This window comes from Mugil cephalus, chromosome 3 (genome assembly GCF_022458985.1).
Source record: "Mugil cephalus isolate CIBA_MC_2020 chromosome 3, CIBA_Mcephalus_1.1, whole genome shotgun sequence".
Classification (NCBI taxonomy): Eukaryota; Metazoa; Chordata; class Actinopteri; order Mugiliformes; family Mugilidae; genus Mugil; species Mugil cephalus.
Window position 1 is genome coordinate 29,545,703 of NC_061772.1, and position 17,729 is coordinate 29,563,431.

General features: G+C 42.7%; 1 protein-coding gene across 3 annotated transcripts in view; it reads right to left on the bottom strand.

Annotated features, from left to right (window-relative positions):
• large2 (LARGE xylosyl- and glucuronyltransferase 2) overlaps positions 1-17,729 on the bottom strand; it is a 91,153-nt gene that overhangs the window by 48,210 nt on the left and 25,214 nt on the right. The window contains exons 1-2 of one of the 3 annotated variants that reach the window (XM_047581104.1): positions 17,285-17,553; positions 6,302-6,411 (exon numbers count right to left, since the gene is read on the bottom strand). The gene's annotated coding sequence lies outside the window, so the exon portion shown is untranslated. Of the gene's footprint in view, positions 1-6,301; positions 6,412-14,373; positions 14,395-17,284; positions 17,554-17,729 lie in introns of those variants that run through there. The other 2 variants (XM_047581105.1, XM_047581102.1) reach the window with 2 other exon arrangements.

Here is a 17,729-nt window from a genome sequence, read left to right on the forward strand (position 1 = left end):
ACAACAAATGTTGTGGACGACTTCACGGGAGGGTCTCATCATTTACTCCCTACCAAGGAGAGGACAGCGAGGCACCATGGGAGAGGGAGGGAGAGGAGGGGGAGGAGGAGGAGGGGGAGGAGGAGGAGGGGGGAGAAGAGGGAGGGGGAGGAGAGGGAGGAGGGGGAGGAAGAGGAGGGGGAGTTCTGTTTGGACGTGAACGCCGGCGTCGCCGAAGGAATCCTCTTCTCGGTCCGACTCTGTGAACACGTCTGATGCGATCACACAGACGAGGCTTCCACAGCGGATTAATCCATCACGAAAGTTTTTCAAACTCACACCACGAAGTTAACGAACGGGAAAACTACTTCACTCGTTAATCATTCAAGCTACTTATTGAAAGATAATGAAAAACGCCCGATGTTGTTCTATGAATGGGTTTTTGTTTTAGTCTGTTTGGTAAATGAAGGTGTTAAAAAAAATCACTGTCACTCTTCACATTTTATAAACGAATGGAACCAACAACCATCAGCTGATTAAAAAATGTCAAATATCCATTAAAACTACGCCTCAAATGTCTTTTTGAAGGTTTCAGTGACTGGATTTTACTTCAAAAACACAAATCATAGTGATTAGTTTCCTGTTGACGGATTATTTTTTTTTTCTTTAATGTGATTTTTTATCCTGTAGCCCTTTGATAGAAAAGGGCATTATAAATAAAAATAAAAAATAAAATAATATATTTTTTCTTGGCTTTATTAACAGCTGTGAAACTTGGACGATAAATCTCTATTTATTTATCTCAATTCAACTAAATGGAGCTGTTTATATGACATAAAGGCTTTTAAACATCGTGTCAATAATAGATTCATGTCTCCTAGAAATTATTTTCCTGTGGAACTAAGCTGCTGATTAATGTTGGTGACGCTGTATAAAAAAAGCAGCATTAACACTGTTATATCTGATGTATCACTTTTCTTACATCAGCACGATATCTGACCTGAACCACAGAATGTGTTTGTGCTGGTGAAGTTGACCTGGAGTCCTGGGAACCTGTCATGCTCCCGCATAAATCTGCCCAGTTTTTCTGTGGTGACGGACAAAAGAGCAACAGCTGACTGGTTGATGGACGATCCGACTGTTCTGGTGTAAACTCTCCACATAATGACCGTGTTTGACCAGTTCGACCTCTCTGTAAAAGTCCTAATGACCATTTACATACGTGTATAAATATTTATGCTCATATTTCACCTCTGAGCCCTGACAGAGACGCTGGGGGGGGGGCAGAAAACAGCCCCTCCTCCAGGGAACACAACCTAATTAAACGAGAAGCCTCCAACCTCCCATTGGCCCAGACTACACCAACACTACATCATGTCAACCCCCCCCCCCCCCCCCCGGGACTTCGTTATCTGTCCAGTCATCTCCACGGTGCAGGGGAAGGGTCAGAGGTGAGAGGGATTAGGTGGGAGAGAGGGGGGGTGGACCGTGGGTGAGGGCCCTGTGGCTGTGTCAGGTCATCTCTGTTTGGGAAATGCAGAGGGGAGTTTGGGGGGGTGTGAATGTGTTGCTTTTATTAAGTTGTTGCATCTCACGTCCTAACCTTAAATTAATTACAACGTTAACAGTAAAAACTGATCTTAACAGGTTTTAACCTTCAAATAACTGAAAGACCAACTAAACTAAAAGCTTTATTGTTGTGCAAAGCGTCGGCCTCCACAACTTAATAAAAACAATAACAATGTTTCCGTATTTCTGAAGATGTTCTCTACAGGCTGAAAGTCTGGAAGTGATATCATTTGTACATAAAAGATCATAGTTTCATTGGTATATTTGCATCGAAATAAATGTGATTATTATATAAAGAGTAACTTATCTGGAGACATTTCTACTATAATTATCAGGTAGTTTGTCTTGTTTAGACTTTGTGTTCTTTAAAGTAACCTCCTCATGCTTTAACAACAGTCTGACACATATATATTCGTCCCACAGGGGATATTTATATGCAGACTCTGAAAAGCCAAAGAGTTAAAATGAATGATGCATATTCAGCAACGTTCTGGTGACATTAATGTACATCTAAAGGTAAACTGAAGAAAATGGTGCATATCAATAAAAGCAAAGTCTGGTCATAAAGTAAATACATAGAACTCACAGCTGTTTTTAAGAAAAGCATTGTGAACAGAAACTTGAAGTTGCTTCCAAAGTTTTGACCTGTAGTGTCTCAAGGTCCTAACCCCAACCCAACCCAACCCTAACCCCAACCCTAACCCTAGTTCTAACCCTAACCCCAACCCCAACCCAACCCAACCCTAACCCTAACCCCAACCCTAACCCTAGTTCTAACCCTGACCGGGACATTTACTCTTAAACCAAGTCTGTGTTTGTGAGTCGCAATTTCTTACCCAATACAAATATTGTTGTTGTTTTTTGAGGGTTTACAGTTGTTTAGAATTGGTTAAGGGGTAAATGTTGCAATTCAGGTTGAGGTTTAGTAACTTGAGTTGTAATGTAGTGTCTCAGTGGAACATCTTTACAAGTATTTTTTCTTAATGAGTATTTTAGGTTAGGAGATAGAGATGGTTAGAGGATAGAGATGGTTAGAGGATAGAGATGGTTAGTGAATAGAGATGGTTAGAGGATAGAGATGGTTAGTGAATAGAGATGGTTAGAGGATAGAGATGGTTAGTGAATAGAGATGGTTAGTGGATAGAGATGGTTAGTGGATAGAGATGGTTAGAGGATAGAGATGGTTAGTGGTTAGAGATGCTTCGTGGATAGAGATGGTTAGTGGATAGAGATGGTTAGGTTTTTAGGGGTTAAGGGTTAGGGGTTAAGGGTTAGAGATGTTTAGGGGTTAGGGGATAGGGAATTTACGGTGTCAATAGAAGGTCCTCACACAGACAGACGACTGTGTGAGTGTCACACGGAGTGAAAGCTCATTACTAGTGGTGGAGGTCGTCTGTAGCCACAAGCAGAGCACATCAATCAGTCAGAGGCGTCGGTATTTGTGGTGGCAGCAGGTGGAGCTACGTCGTGACTTAACCACAGGACCCTCGACCGCACACAGAGCGGATCATTTAATTCTATTCAGATTTGTAGAGTGACAGTGACAGCAGAGAGACACACACCCACAGAGAAAGAGTCTTTGTTTGTTAGTCGCTTTAGGAGACAGCAGCTTCTACAATGTTAATAAAGTTTCTAACACGCGGAACAGTTCATTTATAATTAATGTAATAAAGAGCAGCATCCCAACACAACCTTAGTCCTACACACACAGTCACCAGTCCACTGACAATCAGAACAGCCCCATGTATCCTCCTCCACCAGATCAGAGGGAGTTCTTTAATCAGATTGAAGAGGTGGTTTAACTCCTGATAAAGGACTTTATAATGACACGCTGGCGTGTGCTCCATGTAGTTGGTGTTGACCTTTGGAATCCACAAAAATGTTCTTATGAGTGAAGTTCTGCATCTTATCTTGATGCAAGTGATGTGTTAACATGGTCACTAGTATTCCATTAATAATCACAATAAAAAACCCTCATCTTGGTTCATCTTTTTATACTAAATCAATAAAATGTCAATTAAGTTTAGGAAAATCTTCTTCTTCTATTTCATTTACAGCAGCACAACCACTTTATCCATTAAGTTCTACAGTGACTGGATGTTTAATGCAGCAACAGTCCTTCAGAATGTATTTTATTTATCTATCAAACATAAACACAGAATAATGGACCCTGTGGAAACTGATCTAATATCTAATATGTTACTGGACTATTATTGTGCCGCGTTAACGTGGAGGTCGTGTTCATGTTCTACACGAGAGGATCTGCAGGTTATAAAGGTAAAACACGTCATTTGGTTTATTAAGTGGAACATTATTGTCAGAGACGTTTGGTTAAATTGGGAAGCGAGTGTTTCTGGAAGCCGCCGCCCCCACACACACACAGAGAGACAGGTAAACCCCCCCCCAGATAATTCCACCAGGTGCTTCGTGTGCTGCGATGGAGCTGACAGCCAGATCGTCTCGTGCTGCTCAGACTTCAGAGGCCGTTTATTCCCAAACTCTAAATATCCTGCAGCAGCCGGAGGAGAACGGATCGCATGGAGCCGTCTCTTTAAATTCATCAGGATGAAAACTCATCCTCCTCCTCCTCCTCCTCCTCGTCCTCCAACCTTTACATTAGAGCTGGGTTTTAAAAAACTTCAAACCAGTATTGGTCTCAAAGATCCCACAGTGATTCATAACATCCGATAATCTGACAATGACTGTTTTTTCGAATACATTTTTCTTTCTGCGTCTTTTGGTTTGACACGACAAAGACAAGACGACAAGACGACAAGACCATCGATTTAGATTAGACTAGTTTAAGTATGAAAGATGAGAAACTAGAGGGAGAAGATGGAGGAGATACAATAAATCTCCAAAATCCAAACTTCTATAAATTAATTCAAATTGAGCTGCAGTTTAATGCACAATACAAACACTAACCCTACGTTTGTAGCAGCATGAAAGGAAATGACTCTTCTCACCAGCAGGTGGCAGCACTCAGGGTGAACCCAGAAGAATAAATTATCAGCTTATCCAATTCTTATCCAATTAAAACACCCACATAATGTGATTGGAAATCAATTTTCTCCTGCATGCATACGCCTTAATCAGACTTTAACTGGACGACAAGTGTGCAGATGCTCCACAACCGGTGCTCTAGTCTATGACCCCGGAACAAAAACATCCAAGAAAGTCGGTCACAGAAGAAAAAGAATGTAAACAGAGCTGGTAGAAGAACCACCTGAGGGACAGCGCCATCTATCTGCACTAGAAGTAGCGCGAACATTATGTACGAGATTAAAAAAAGTTGTACTATTATCCATCTGGTTGTTGTTTGTAAAGTCGGTCTCATTAGACTCCAGGAAGGGGGCTGTATTAACCCGCTGAAAAGACACATATCACCACCTAGTGTGGAGGAGGAGACACATGTTCCCGTCAGTTATTTGATTTTCTCTGTTGCATGTAAACTGGGACAAGGACCTCATTCAGAAAGTTGAATTTTGAGCTCCATTAAGATGTGCATGTAAACGCATGTGATGAACCGTTTCCCAATTCAACAAGCTGAACCGGCCCATCAGCTCGGTGTGTAGTTAAACCTTCTCGAATGTCTCCATCTGATCTTTGATAAAAATCTGAGTCAAGTACAGAAATATATATTATGGAACCAGGAGACATAATAACAGACACTTTCCTCCCATTTTCTGATAAAAATGATCCACAGAGAAAACAACGTGTAGTTTAATCCAGTCGGACATTGTGTGGTGAGTTTATTTTTTGGATCACTTTGCTAAATACGTTGATTATAATAAATGACATCCTCTCTCCAGATACAAGTATATTAACACAGTGAGCTCAGACCAGGTCAGTGTAGCTCAGATCTGCTGCAGACGATGTGAAACACTCGACCATCTTTCACACATGAAGCAGATCTAATGTGGCCTTTCACATCTAAAGGCCGTTATGTCTCAGAGACCAGCCAACTGTACGGATGCAAACATCTTCCACACTCACAGAAAGCACAGAAAGACAACGCTCACAGTCTTAATCCCTCCCGACACAAATACTCACTAAAAATACGAGGCCGGCGGTTTAAAGTCTGCAGCGACCGACAGAGAATCTAAAACACTGTAAAGCTTCTGAATCAGCCCGAAATCCTTCACATCAAAAACTATTTTCTGATGCTCCTTTAGAGAGCCGGCTCCTCTCAATGAGGCTCAGAGCCGCAGAGCTAAATCTGTATCCGAAATGCTTCGAGCGCACATAAATAATTGCCAGAATTAACCAGAGCTCCTGGAGCAGAACAGCACGGAGAAAGAAAAAGAACAAAAAAAACAAAAGAGACGACCACTGGGGGAGAACACCTTAAACGTACATGGAGCTGCAGTCATGTGACGGCCTTTGTGCTGTGGGAGGATGTTTGGTGAAGGACCTGCAGCTTTTTCTCCTCCTTGTCATGTCACATAAACTAGACAATAGGATTCTCAGAAAGTCAGTCGCCTAAAAACGCAACACAACAACAAAGAGCTGAAAACAATCCAACCAGGAGTTCCAAACAACAGCGCGCCTCCGTGTCACATCCATCTCAATCTCATCCTCCTCCGTAGATTTCACCGCGTCTCAAGACACAAACTGAAACCTATTATTGTCTCCACACAGCTGATTTTACGCTTCACATGCACTCATTTTCTCTCTGCAGCAATAAAACCTCCACACGCACTCACTGATGCAAGCGAAAAAAAGAAAAGAAATACAGCAGCGCGTTCCTCACCAGATCTGTTAATGTAAATCCCAGAGCGGGAAAACTGAAGGGAAGCGACGAAGAAGCTGCTCAGATGCAGGCGACGACTCCGACAGGAAACCTCCGGGAGCAAATCCAGTCTGCAGGAAAAAATAAAAACACAAAGAGGAATGAGACGACGGCAGAGAACAACAGAAATCGATTCAAAGAGCAAATCAAGTGGAAAGATTTCCACAAAAAGCCACAGAGGCGTGGAACTGCAGCTCCTCATTACTGCCGTTATTAAAGTTGGAATTCACGAGATCTTATGCTTTAACTTCTCTCGTCTCAGTCGCCACCGTGTTCCTGCGGCACGCCTCCACCTGTCAATCAAACGGCACGCGGGGGGAATACGAAGTGTTTCTGCAGCTCGTCCTAACATCACTTCTTCTGTCTGATGTTCCTCAACCCACAGAAACGACTGTGACGGTAATGATCCGTGAAGAACACGCGGAAATGACTGGACCGGGTTCTCATTAAGACCCAGGACAAACTGAACTGATGTAAACGTAAAGAGTTGAACTCAAACACGATGAAAAGACTAATGGTCAATTCAAATCCATCCTGAGCAATCTGAACTGATCTGGTGTCAGTCCACATGTGGAGCTGGTCTGGGACCATGTGACCTCATTCCTTAGGTTAATGTGAACCCACAATGAGTCCTGGTCCCATTAAAGACCAGCTACATTAACTCATTCATTCAACCACTGGTAGAAATGAACCTGAATAAGAGACGTCTGTTCATTAGTGACGAGACTTTTAACAGAATCTGGACCTGGAGCTGAGAAACAGACTAAAGAAGAGATTAAATGAGACAAGAATTAAGAAGAAGTCAGTAGAACAGCATCCTGACCTTGTTGGACTAGATTTGACCCTGGTGGGCCGCCATAGTATTAACATGGTATGGGAAACCCTGAGGTCCAGAACCAGTCCACACTAGCTGCATCTACACCGTCACAAGTTTTACACCAGCAATCAGTTTCCTCTGGTAAAGTTGGTCAGAGCTTCATCCTACAACAAGATAATGACCCAAAACTTTAGTCCAAGCTCTACCAGAACTACCTCAGGATGAAAACATGATGGGAAGCTTGAAAACATGGAGTGGACCGTTCAGTTGTTTATTTGGTCTATGATGTCATTCAGTTATGAAACTGTAAATATTTAAATAAAAAAATAAATTAAATAAAATTTATACTGGAGTGTTGACTGGTAGTGTGTGTGTGTGTATATATATATATATAACATATTTCATCCCTTAATTTACCTTTGAATACCTATAAACTAATAAACTACTGGTGTCTGAGGTTTTTTTTTGCATAAGTTAGGACTTTATTTATGCCCGTGGGGATGTTTAGTTGTTACAGCTCCAGGAGACAAGTGTACAACATACAAAAGTAGAATAAGGTAAGAAAAGAGAAAGGTTTAAAGTAACCACCTCTTACTTCCAGAACTGATTCAATAAATAATGAATAAACAAGTTATCACACACACACACACACACACACACACACACACACAAACAAACAGAGCTGTCCTTGGTTCTGAAACAGCGGTGGACAGAAGTCCATCAGAAACAGCAGCTGTTAAATATAATCTACTGAGCCACAGATGATGTCATGGTGTATTTGCACACATACAAATATACAAATATATAAATATATACAAAGTGCTGTTTTTGGAAACAATATGGACGTGCTTTTTAAAACCAGGTGTAAACGCAGGAACTCAAAGCTGGACACTGGTTCAAGTTCAACGAGATGCTAACGTGAGGCCTGAACGGGGCCTAACTCTTCTGGTTCAGAGGTGGTAGAGCTGAGGAGTAAATTACTGGTGGATCATACACAGAGAGAATAAAAGAAACTCTTGCTATAAGTGGATCAGGTTTCTGACCGATGATGAGGATGAGGATGAGGATGATGAGGATGATCCTGTGTCTGTAGGCGGAGCTCATTACTGTCCGACTTTTGGGTGGAAGGGCAGCGAGGCAGATGGGAGGAGAGGAGGAATAAAGGGGGGACATGAAGCTGACAAAGAGACGGTCTTGTCTTCATCTCGTCCTCCCTGGCGCTGCGTCCAGATGGCGGCTCCTCTCTGCAGCCGGACAGAACAGAGGGAGGCGACACGACGCCTGTCACAAACCCCCGAGAAATTCTGCCCCGGAGCCCGATCTGAGCCAGAGCCCGTGACAAACGCCGCCTCGCATGCCGACAGCCTAATCTGCATCCACACGAAGGAGGGGGGAGGTGGGGGAGGTGGGGGAGGAGGAGGGGGGTGAAATCATCCCGAGCTGCAGGAGGTCCCGGCATGATTTTACTGCAGCTGATAGCGATGGGAGAGCGGCTGCTGTTTGTGTGCTAACAGGCCTCTGATGGCTCCAGGAGCACAGCCACATTAGTTCATAGGGAGGAAGAACAGCAGCTTGATACGAGGAGGAGGGGGAGGAGGAGGAGGAGGAGGAGGAGGCGGAGGAGGAGGAGGAGGAGGAGGGGGAGGGGGAGGAGGAGGAGGAGGAGGGAGGAGGAGGGAGGAGGGGAGAGAAGAGGGAGGGGAGGAGGAGGAGGAGAGGGGAGGAAGAGGAGGGGAGGGGAGGAGAGGAGGGGGAGAAGAAAGAGGAGGAGGGGGAGGAGGAGGAGGAGGAGGAGGAGGAAGAGGAGGAGGAAGAGGAGGAAGAGGAGGAGGAGGAGGAGGAGGAGACAGCGTGAGGGGTTTAATTTCTTCGTTTTTTGAACTTGTCGTTGGCAGTGAAACTGAATCAGTGGATTTAGTTTGGAAGTTTGTCAGAATCTGATGATTCTTCTCTACACGTTCATTTAAAATGAATTTTAATGGGTTTTAAAACCCACGTAAAAAATACCTCAGAAAGTCATTACAGAGAGAGAAAAGAAAGAATCTGGAGGAAGAGAAAGAAAAAAGAAAAACATAATAATAGTATGAATAATACTACTAACAATTAATACACTTAGAAAACCTGTAATAGTCAGTAAATAAAGTTTTAGAAAACATTCAGTCTAATTCAGTAAACAAATAAATTAAATATATAACACAAGCCTACATAATACAACAAATAAACTCACAAAATGTGACAGGAAATAAAATTCAAGAGAAGAATTTGAACAAATTATTATATTAAATCAATTCAGTTTATTCATTTTCAAATAGTGAAATAAATAACATTAATAATTATATATTTTTTGTGTAATTCAGGAAACCAATAGATATAAAATTAAATATGAACCTATATTTTTTTTTTACCATTTTCAATTAGTTTGAAGAAGAACAAATAAACTAAACAGTCATTAATCAGAGACCGTGTGTCCAGGTAGTGACGTGGTTTGTATCTATGTGTATTATTAAAACGTCCTGGTGAATGACATTATATCACAGTATTAGTGGAGACACAGGTCGTACAGGTCACATAGAGTCTGGACCTGTTGTTTCATGAAGTCGCTCTAAAACAGTTCAGATCACAGATGACAGCAGCTGATGGGATTAATGTTCATTTGACCCAGTAAAACTGTGACGAGATCAAAAAAAAAAAAAAAAGATATTAAACCGACTTTAACCCAGAAAAACTATTTAGAAAAAATAATAACAGCGAGCAACAAATGAGAACAACAGCAGCAGATGCAGAGTGTTCGTGGTTAGTAGGAGATCAGATAATCAAAGGCTCCACATGTACGAGACGACAGCGATCAAAGCAGAAATACGCCTCAAACAGCCAGACTTTTCTCCTAATATCATCCATCACTGAGGTTATGTCGACACGACTCCTGATCTCAGCTTGATCTGATCTCGTTTCTTGAACTCAACCAACACAGAGAGACTTTTAACTGATTGTAATCAGCATCACGGAGACGAACGTGAGTCACGCTGGACTGGAGCCAGTTAGCAGCGATTATAGAGCTACAGAGGAGGAGGAGGACGTCTGGAAATCACTTTGATTCATCCAGAGAGGATACGTCACCAGCAATCAGACGACAAAATAACACAAAACGACACGAGTAGTTACATGCAGCGGGTCACACTCATCCACCTGGACAGAAGTTAGTCTCACAACGGTCACAGGCGTCTGTCTCAAGATCCACAAGATCCACAAATACAATTTGTCTGAATAAATCGTGTTATTTTACGCCCACATCGGATCATTCAGCTTCTCCAAGGCCTCCTGTGTTTACGGATGCTGACATTCATGATATGGATAGATTGGAAATTTCAACGCTTCCGAAGTCGGATCTTCTACTATGAAAGTTGCAGAATCGTCACTGCCCCCGAGAAGAGTTTTTCCAAGATGGCCGCCCCGTGTATAAACAGTAATTACAAGCTCCTGTGATATTCTGTTTATTAGCTCTTCAGGTTAGTTTTTGTTGCTTTAAATCACTTGTACAGACAGAATTTTTCCACATATGTATATTGAAATGCTGTTTAAGTTTTTCATGTGTTATATGGGAACTACAAGCCCCATGTCGCGCTAACAACGGCTAAAAACAAGAGCCTGGTAAAACCAAGCAATTTCTGCCTTGTAGATTTCATCATTGTAAATAATTCCTAGTAAAAATATCAAGAAATTTTAAAAAACTTCACTCTGTGCTCAAGAAATGTAAATATTGAACCCACCAACTTATATTCAGACAAGGCCAGAGCTTTCATGGAGGCGGCCATCTTGTTTTCTGTAATGCCGGTGTGACGTCATTCCCAGTAGCCGACTTCCGCCCTCTGAGGTACATGGAACGTAACAATAGTGTCACCAGGAAAATGGGAAGTCTGGGCTTTGGGAAGAGTAATAGGATCATTAGGGAAGTCTGGCCACGATCAAACCATGTTAAATAAGACTGGATTGGCCCATTCTAATGTAGTCAATAAAACTATGCCCCCGTGGCATCAAAACATCTTCTTATTCTTCTGCAAAACGTTACCAAACATGTCGTAGTTCAATGGGGATGTTCGTTGAGGTGGTAGTAATTGATCCTCATTCAAAGCTACCAACTAGATTCAACAGCTCCAATAAAATCACTAAACAGAATCCATGGAGTCCACTCAGGTCAAAGGCTGCACCAACAAACACCAAACGTTTAAAAGAAGAGAAACGTTTCCTCTCGTTTATTTGACTCCATTCAGTTGCACAGTGCACACTACCATAAGATCGGGACTCGAATCAGCCAGTAGTCGATATTTAAAGATCGGGATTAGATTGGAGGCAAATAATCTTGATCGGGACATCCCTAAGTATCAGTCCTGCGGAGAAAATAAATCTTTACAGACATAATAACTTAAAGACAGAGCCTGTGGATTGTAGTTAGTTGCTAGTTAAGCTAGCGCTAATAGTTCCTGATGTAAGGGAATGGAGTCAACAACATCACGATGCTTATGACAAAGTGAATTATTTATAAATAAAGTTGGTTTTGAGGCGCTTTTAATTCACACAAACTACTTTGAGCTGTTGTGCACCAGCTGCTTTTAGCCTGAACGTCAATATATCGACTTAGTGGATGTGAACATGGTCTTCAGTCTTCTACTCGGCTTTTTCCAGACAAACCTTCTTATGAGAGCAGAACACCCTCCAGACAGAAGACATGAAGGACCCAGGCTGAGCTAGATGTCTCAGTTTGAGAGACTGCAGTAAATATTTCACTGTCGTTTATTCATGTGTATCACATTCTGCCTCCTCTTCCCCCTAAAAGTCAAAAACAACGCGCCCGTGGAGTTGGACTGTGCCTCCTGCATCCAGTGCAGTGTTTGCAGAAAAATCAAAAAAATAACTGACGTAAGTAAGTGGAAATAAAAATGAAAAAGTTTCTGTTGCAGAAATCAACAAAATGACATTTTGAGTCGCTTGAAGAATCTCCTCAAAGCCAGCAGCCTGCCTTCAGCCGAGTGATGAACACTTTACCCACGTCTTCTCTCGGCTGCCTCTCAGAGATACGCTTCCGTTTTATCAAACTGCTGCGAAAGCCACACCAGCTCAACCTGCTGCGTCTTCTCCACGCTTCCAGTTGTCAAAGAGGCCCAGAAAATTGATGTCTAATGCTAAATTCAGAAAAAAAAGGGGGGGAATGGAAATGCAAAAGAACTTTTGAAACCAAGAAAGAGGAGAATCACAGGGAAACGAGTGAGGATGGAAGACAGAAAGCAGAGCTGGTCAAGGACTATCTGACCTTCACGTCTCCAAACCTGACCTGACTCTTCAGAATCCAAAGCCCAGAAGAGGAAGAAGAGACGAATGTATTGATCAGCTACGTGTGAGACCGAAAGTTTTAAGCAAAGGCAAAGCTTCAAGTATCTGTACTGAACATACAAACACATGGCAAACGGTATCTATAGTAATACGAGAACATTAAAGCTCCTTTAGAAGATCTTAATCAGTGAGAAAGAAGCTGTTTTCTTTGTGAACCTACAGGAAAACTATGGCTATTACTCGCGGACTCTAACAGGAGATCAGTTACAGAGAAAAGAAATCATCCAGCATTAAAACCACAGCAGACAATCACCACAACTACTCAAATATGATGCCAGGTGGAGACAGGTGGAGACAGGTGGAGCAGCCCAAACACCTGGCTGACTGATGGACATTCAGTCTTGGAACGAATAAATGTTTTCTGGCTTTGGTTCAAAAATGAAATAAGAAAAACCAACAAAATGATATCAACCTAGCTCAGCTGACCCTGACTCTAATATTTCGCTGGATCTCCTTTAGCTTTGATTCCAGCAGGATAAGAAACTTCTTCAGTGTCGCCACATTTATTTCATCCAGTGTTTTTAGTTCAGATCTTGTATTGATGATGTTAGAGTCTGACCACTGATCAAATCCTTCTCCAGCTCATCTCAAACATTCTTCATGGGGTTCAGGTCTCCATTGCACCAGAGTCGGATCTTTCTGCTCCCTGGCAGATTGAAGCCTTTTTTCCCAGTTGTCCTCACTGATTAGTGGTTTTCTTGAGGCTCCACAGCTTTTCAGTCCCAGTCCTTTGAGTTCCCTTCACACTGTCTGTGTGGGAATGCTCTTCCTTTCCTTTCTACTGCTGCTTTTCATCCATCTGATTTCACCTAACGTTTCACCATCAGTCAGGATTTATTTCTTCTTGGAAGACGATGGTTCCCCTCCATCCTTCCAGTTTTTAATAATGCAGTGTTGGACAGTTCTTAACCCAGTTTTAGTAGTTTCTAGATGTTTCCTCTGCTTGATGCAGACGATGATTTGACCCTTCTCCAACAGACTAACATCCTCTGAAATGAGAAGCTCCTCATTGCATCAGTTGGTCTTAAATAACTTGTTGAATACCAGCTGAAAGATAATCGCCATGAATTAATTATCCAACAGGAGTCTTGTACCTATTTGTTTAGTTAAAACCAGGTGCAGACTCTTTGTATAACCACACTGACACAAACAGAACGTCCTCTACACCAGCAAACATACATGTCACAGCTCTGCTCCACCTCTCCAGAGTCATATTCAGAATTTCAAATGTGTCTCCAGAGCAACACCTCTCTGTTCTGTGCTCCTTTTTGTTTTTAATACATCTGTGCTCCCTTTTAATCCAGAGTTCAAATGGCGCCTCTCTCTTTCACACGCCAGGCTAAAGCTAAAGCAGCAAAATGCTGCAGGGCTTCTCTAATATTCTCGGTGTGAGAGCACCTACAATCACTCAGGTTAGACGCTGGAGTGAATTTGGGTTTTCAAATCCTTGAATTCTGAGTCGAGGATGCTGGATGGAAAACTCTGAGAGGGAGGAGGAGCTGAGATAAGAAAGATTTCCAGATGAGTTTGGGGACTTTGGGAGGGATTCAGGCTTTGGGTGAATGAGGAGGGGCGGTTAAAAGATTCGACTCCTTCTCCTTCTTCTTGGCACAGAGCTGTGGAAGGTGGGGAGGGCAGCAGCTCTCCATGGCTCCTCTTGTTCTTTGAAAATATTCTAAAATTAAAAAATATATATTTATCCTGATTTCCACCACAGTAAATAGCTCTCTGAGAACAGAGCAGAGGCGGTGAGGAACAGGACAAGACAAACCACTGCTGAATGTGGAGTAAATAACTCAGAGCATTTCCACGTAAAAACAGTATCATTTACCTGGAATACTTTAGTGCAGAATAAATACCAGGAAGCAACCGGCAGCTACGATGTGGTCAACAAACACTCCGATATTCACTCTGCATGCACGATTAACCCGATCGACTGCTCTCTCCGCTGCTGCTGTAGCTGCCGGAGAAAGTCGGAGCGAGCGCTGGAGAATAATGAGGTTATCACTGCATCGCTCCACGCGCCATTACTCCCCCCCAGACCCCCACACATACCAGGAAAAACAGAGGCATCGCTCGGTTTTTAAGTTGGAATGGCGCCGCCTGCATGAGTGAAGCCCGAGGCCCCGAGGTGATCACCACATCCAGAACAGCTTCGGTTATAAAAGCTCCAAACTGTTAGGAGGCGTCAGGGCTCTTCTTTCTCCAATCAATAACTGAAACTCAAAGGTCAAAACATTCTTCCGTCCAAAGCCGAACGTCCTCACTCGTCCTCATTTAAAAGTCCTCTCAGCAGTTGTTCCGTATATTCATCTATTTAACTGAAACAGCTACTTTACAACATGCAAACTCATTAATTAACCAGAATGAATGATTTAATCTGGTTTAAAGTCATTCATTATCTTGAGCCTGTAAGGCTGTTAGTCCATCACAGAAAGACAAACCACGTTTACGCTTACATAAACTCCCAAGGCCCATTCTGAATCGCCCTTTAACTCAACAAGTTTGTCTTTGGACGGTGGAAGTTGGCATCTGGAGGAGCTCTATGCAGACACAGGGAGAACATGAAAACTCTGCACAGATCCACATGGACAGTTTCAAACCTCAAGATTGTCTTAAAGCGTCAAACCCACACCTGAGAGACCTGAAAGCAGGTCTACTGGCCTGAATACTGCAGCTAAGACTAATAGAATAAGACTTTGGTTCCATTTTGTTTTGTCTTTGAACTGAAACCGTGACCAGGATAACTGGCGTCTGGCCCCAGGAACATTCAGATGCTGCAAAAGGTGAAATTCTTGGACTGACTCAAGACGGACAAAAGCAAAAGCTCATCAATGAAGAACGAAGGTCAGAGGTTCTAAAATGACCAAACACCGTCTCAGTTCTGACCATAAACGATGGCATCTGGAAATCAATCATGGACGATAATCCCAGGACCTGCCTGGCGTCTTCCACAAAACCAAAGTCTTTGGCCACGTTTACAAGAAAACGATCTCTGGGTGGGTTTGAATCCAGGTTTCCTTTTTTCATTTGTGTGGACGCCTGAACACAAACACGATGATGTCACTGCTCCTCATTCCTCGCCTCTCCAGCCCCTGACGGTGGACTACAGGCTTGTGACGGGGCAGTGTCAGATACTGACCCTTGTTGGGTGGCTAGGTCCTATATATATGGTTGTTTTACCACTACTATGAGATGAAAAGGATTACTAGACTCTAATCTGGGCTGTATGTTTGCATCTTCTTCATTTCTTGGATGAGTTCTGTAGACGAAACAGTGCCATAGGCCTGGGATATGTACTACAGTCTTTCTACTGCTAGGTTTTCAGTGCATCAACATTTATAAAGAAATTCTCCAAACGACACCAAGGAAAACTGGAGGAAAAAAATATTGTTTTGGTACGTGTGGATGTTCCTGCAACTGAAATTTAACACAACACAGGAAACCTCACCAGGCCCGGACACAGAAGGATTAACGGATAGCTCCCTCTCAGCTGTGAGGGTGGTGGTGCCTGAGCAATTTGTTTTAAAGTCGACCTGGGACGTCCTGATTTGTATCGGGGCTGATGCAGGCCATGATCGGATCAATATCAGCAGGGCTTCAGCCCAGCCTGGTCTTATATATGTATAACTTTAAACCAAAAATATAAATGTAACCAAACCATATCAGCTGAGTAAAATGAAGTGATCAGTTAGTAAATTATGCAATGTGGATGTCTGCTGAGGTGGTGGTAGGATATGATCATTCAAATAGAACCAACGAGATTCAACAGCTCCAATTAAATGACTAAACAGAATCTATGGAGTCACTCAGGTCAAAGGCTGCAAACAAACAACAACAACAACAACAAACACTGAATGCTGCAACGCTTACAAGGAGAGAAAAGTTTCCTGGAGACTAATCTTCCAGAGAGGGTCGGGGAGTTTATGGCAGCGTGGGAGGACCAGAACATTTCTGGAGCAGAGAACACAAGGTACAAGCTCATCTCTAGACTACATGATTTACTGGAGTCCACTCTACGAGAGAAGACAAGGAAAGACTTCAGGAATCTACTGAAGAACAGATCAGGACTAGATATTCAAAGATCAGTATCAGATCAGAGGGTAAAACATCTTAAATGTGAACACATCTACCTTCAGGTTGAAGAGTCTTAACAAACAATAAGATCACGTCTCATCCATTTTCATCACGTCGGAACGGAGAAACCACTTCCTGTTCTCCATCCCTCCATCATTCATCTCATCTGCTTCTCCTCGACTGAGGAGGAACGAGTCTTTCTTTAGCCGCAGTGTGAGTTCAGAGCACATAGTGATAGAATTCAGACTCAGAAAACAAAAGGACATTCATGTTCATCCCTTAAAATAAATGAAACAGATCTGCAGAGGTGCAACATTTCTGTAAATGTCTTGTTTTTCCTCCAGGTGTGGAGGCGTTTTTGGTTAATTTTGTTGTCTGATAACTCGGTGTCTTTGTTCTCACAGGTGTGGTGGCATCTTCAGTTCATTTATTCCCTGGGAGATTCCTGTGGTTTGTTTCCCCCCAGAGCGGCGGCGCTTTGAGCTTGTTTGTGGTCATTGGTTCTGGTCTGGTTTACGGCCAGCGCTTTTAGTTAAGGTTTTCACTGAATAATTATTTCACACATAGCAAGAGTGGAGAACACAAGGTACGAGCTCCTCTCTCCAGGACGAAACAAGGAAACAATCAATACTGAATATTAGAAGACAATGAATGAATATTCTTACCTTTTGGGTTAAGAAATATTATTTTCTTTTACTGTTAAAACTTAAAATAACACTTCACAGAGAGCTGATGGAGTCTGCAGCAGTAATCCTTTTAAATTCCTACGTCTGTGGAAACTGGCACTTCCTCCGAAAACAAATAACCCAGCGACGCTGTAAAAGTGCAGAGGTGACCTGACCTGTTTACTGCAACAAGCGTCGTCCGTCTGTCACACAGCGGCGTGAACACTCACGCGTCGGCGTGGAGGTGAAACCTGACACGTGGCCTGAATGTGTGCACAGACTGAGCACACAAACCTCACGTTAACAACCTGCTCTGACATTTACACTCAGATTAACCTCCACAAAACGGCACGAAGCTCACACACACACACACAAGAGCTGACATCCCACAGGGCAGAGTCCAAACTGACAGCTGTATGTACACAAAGAGAACACACACAACACA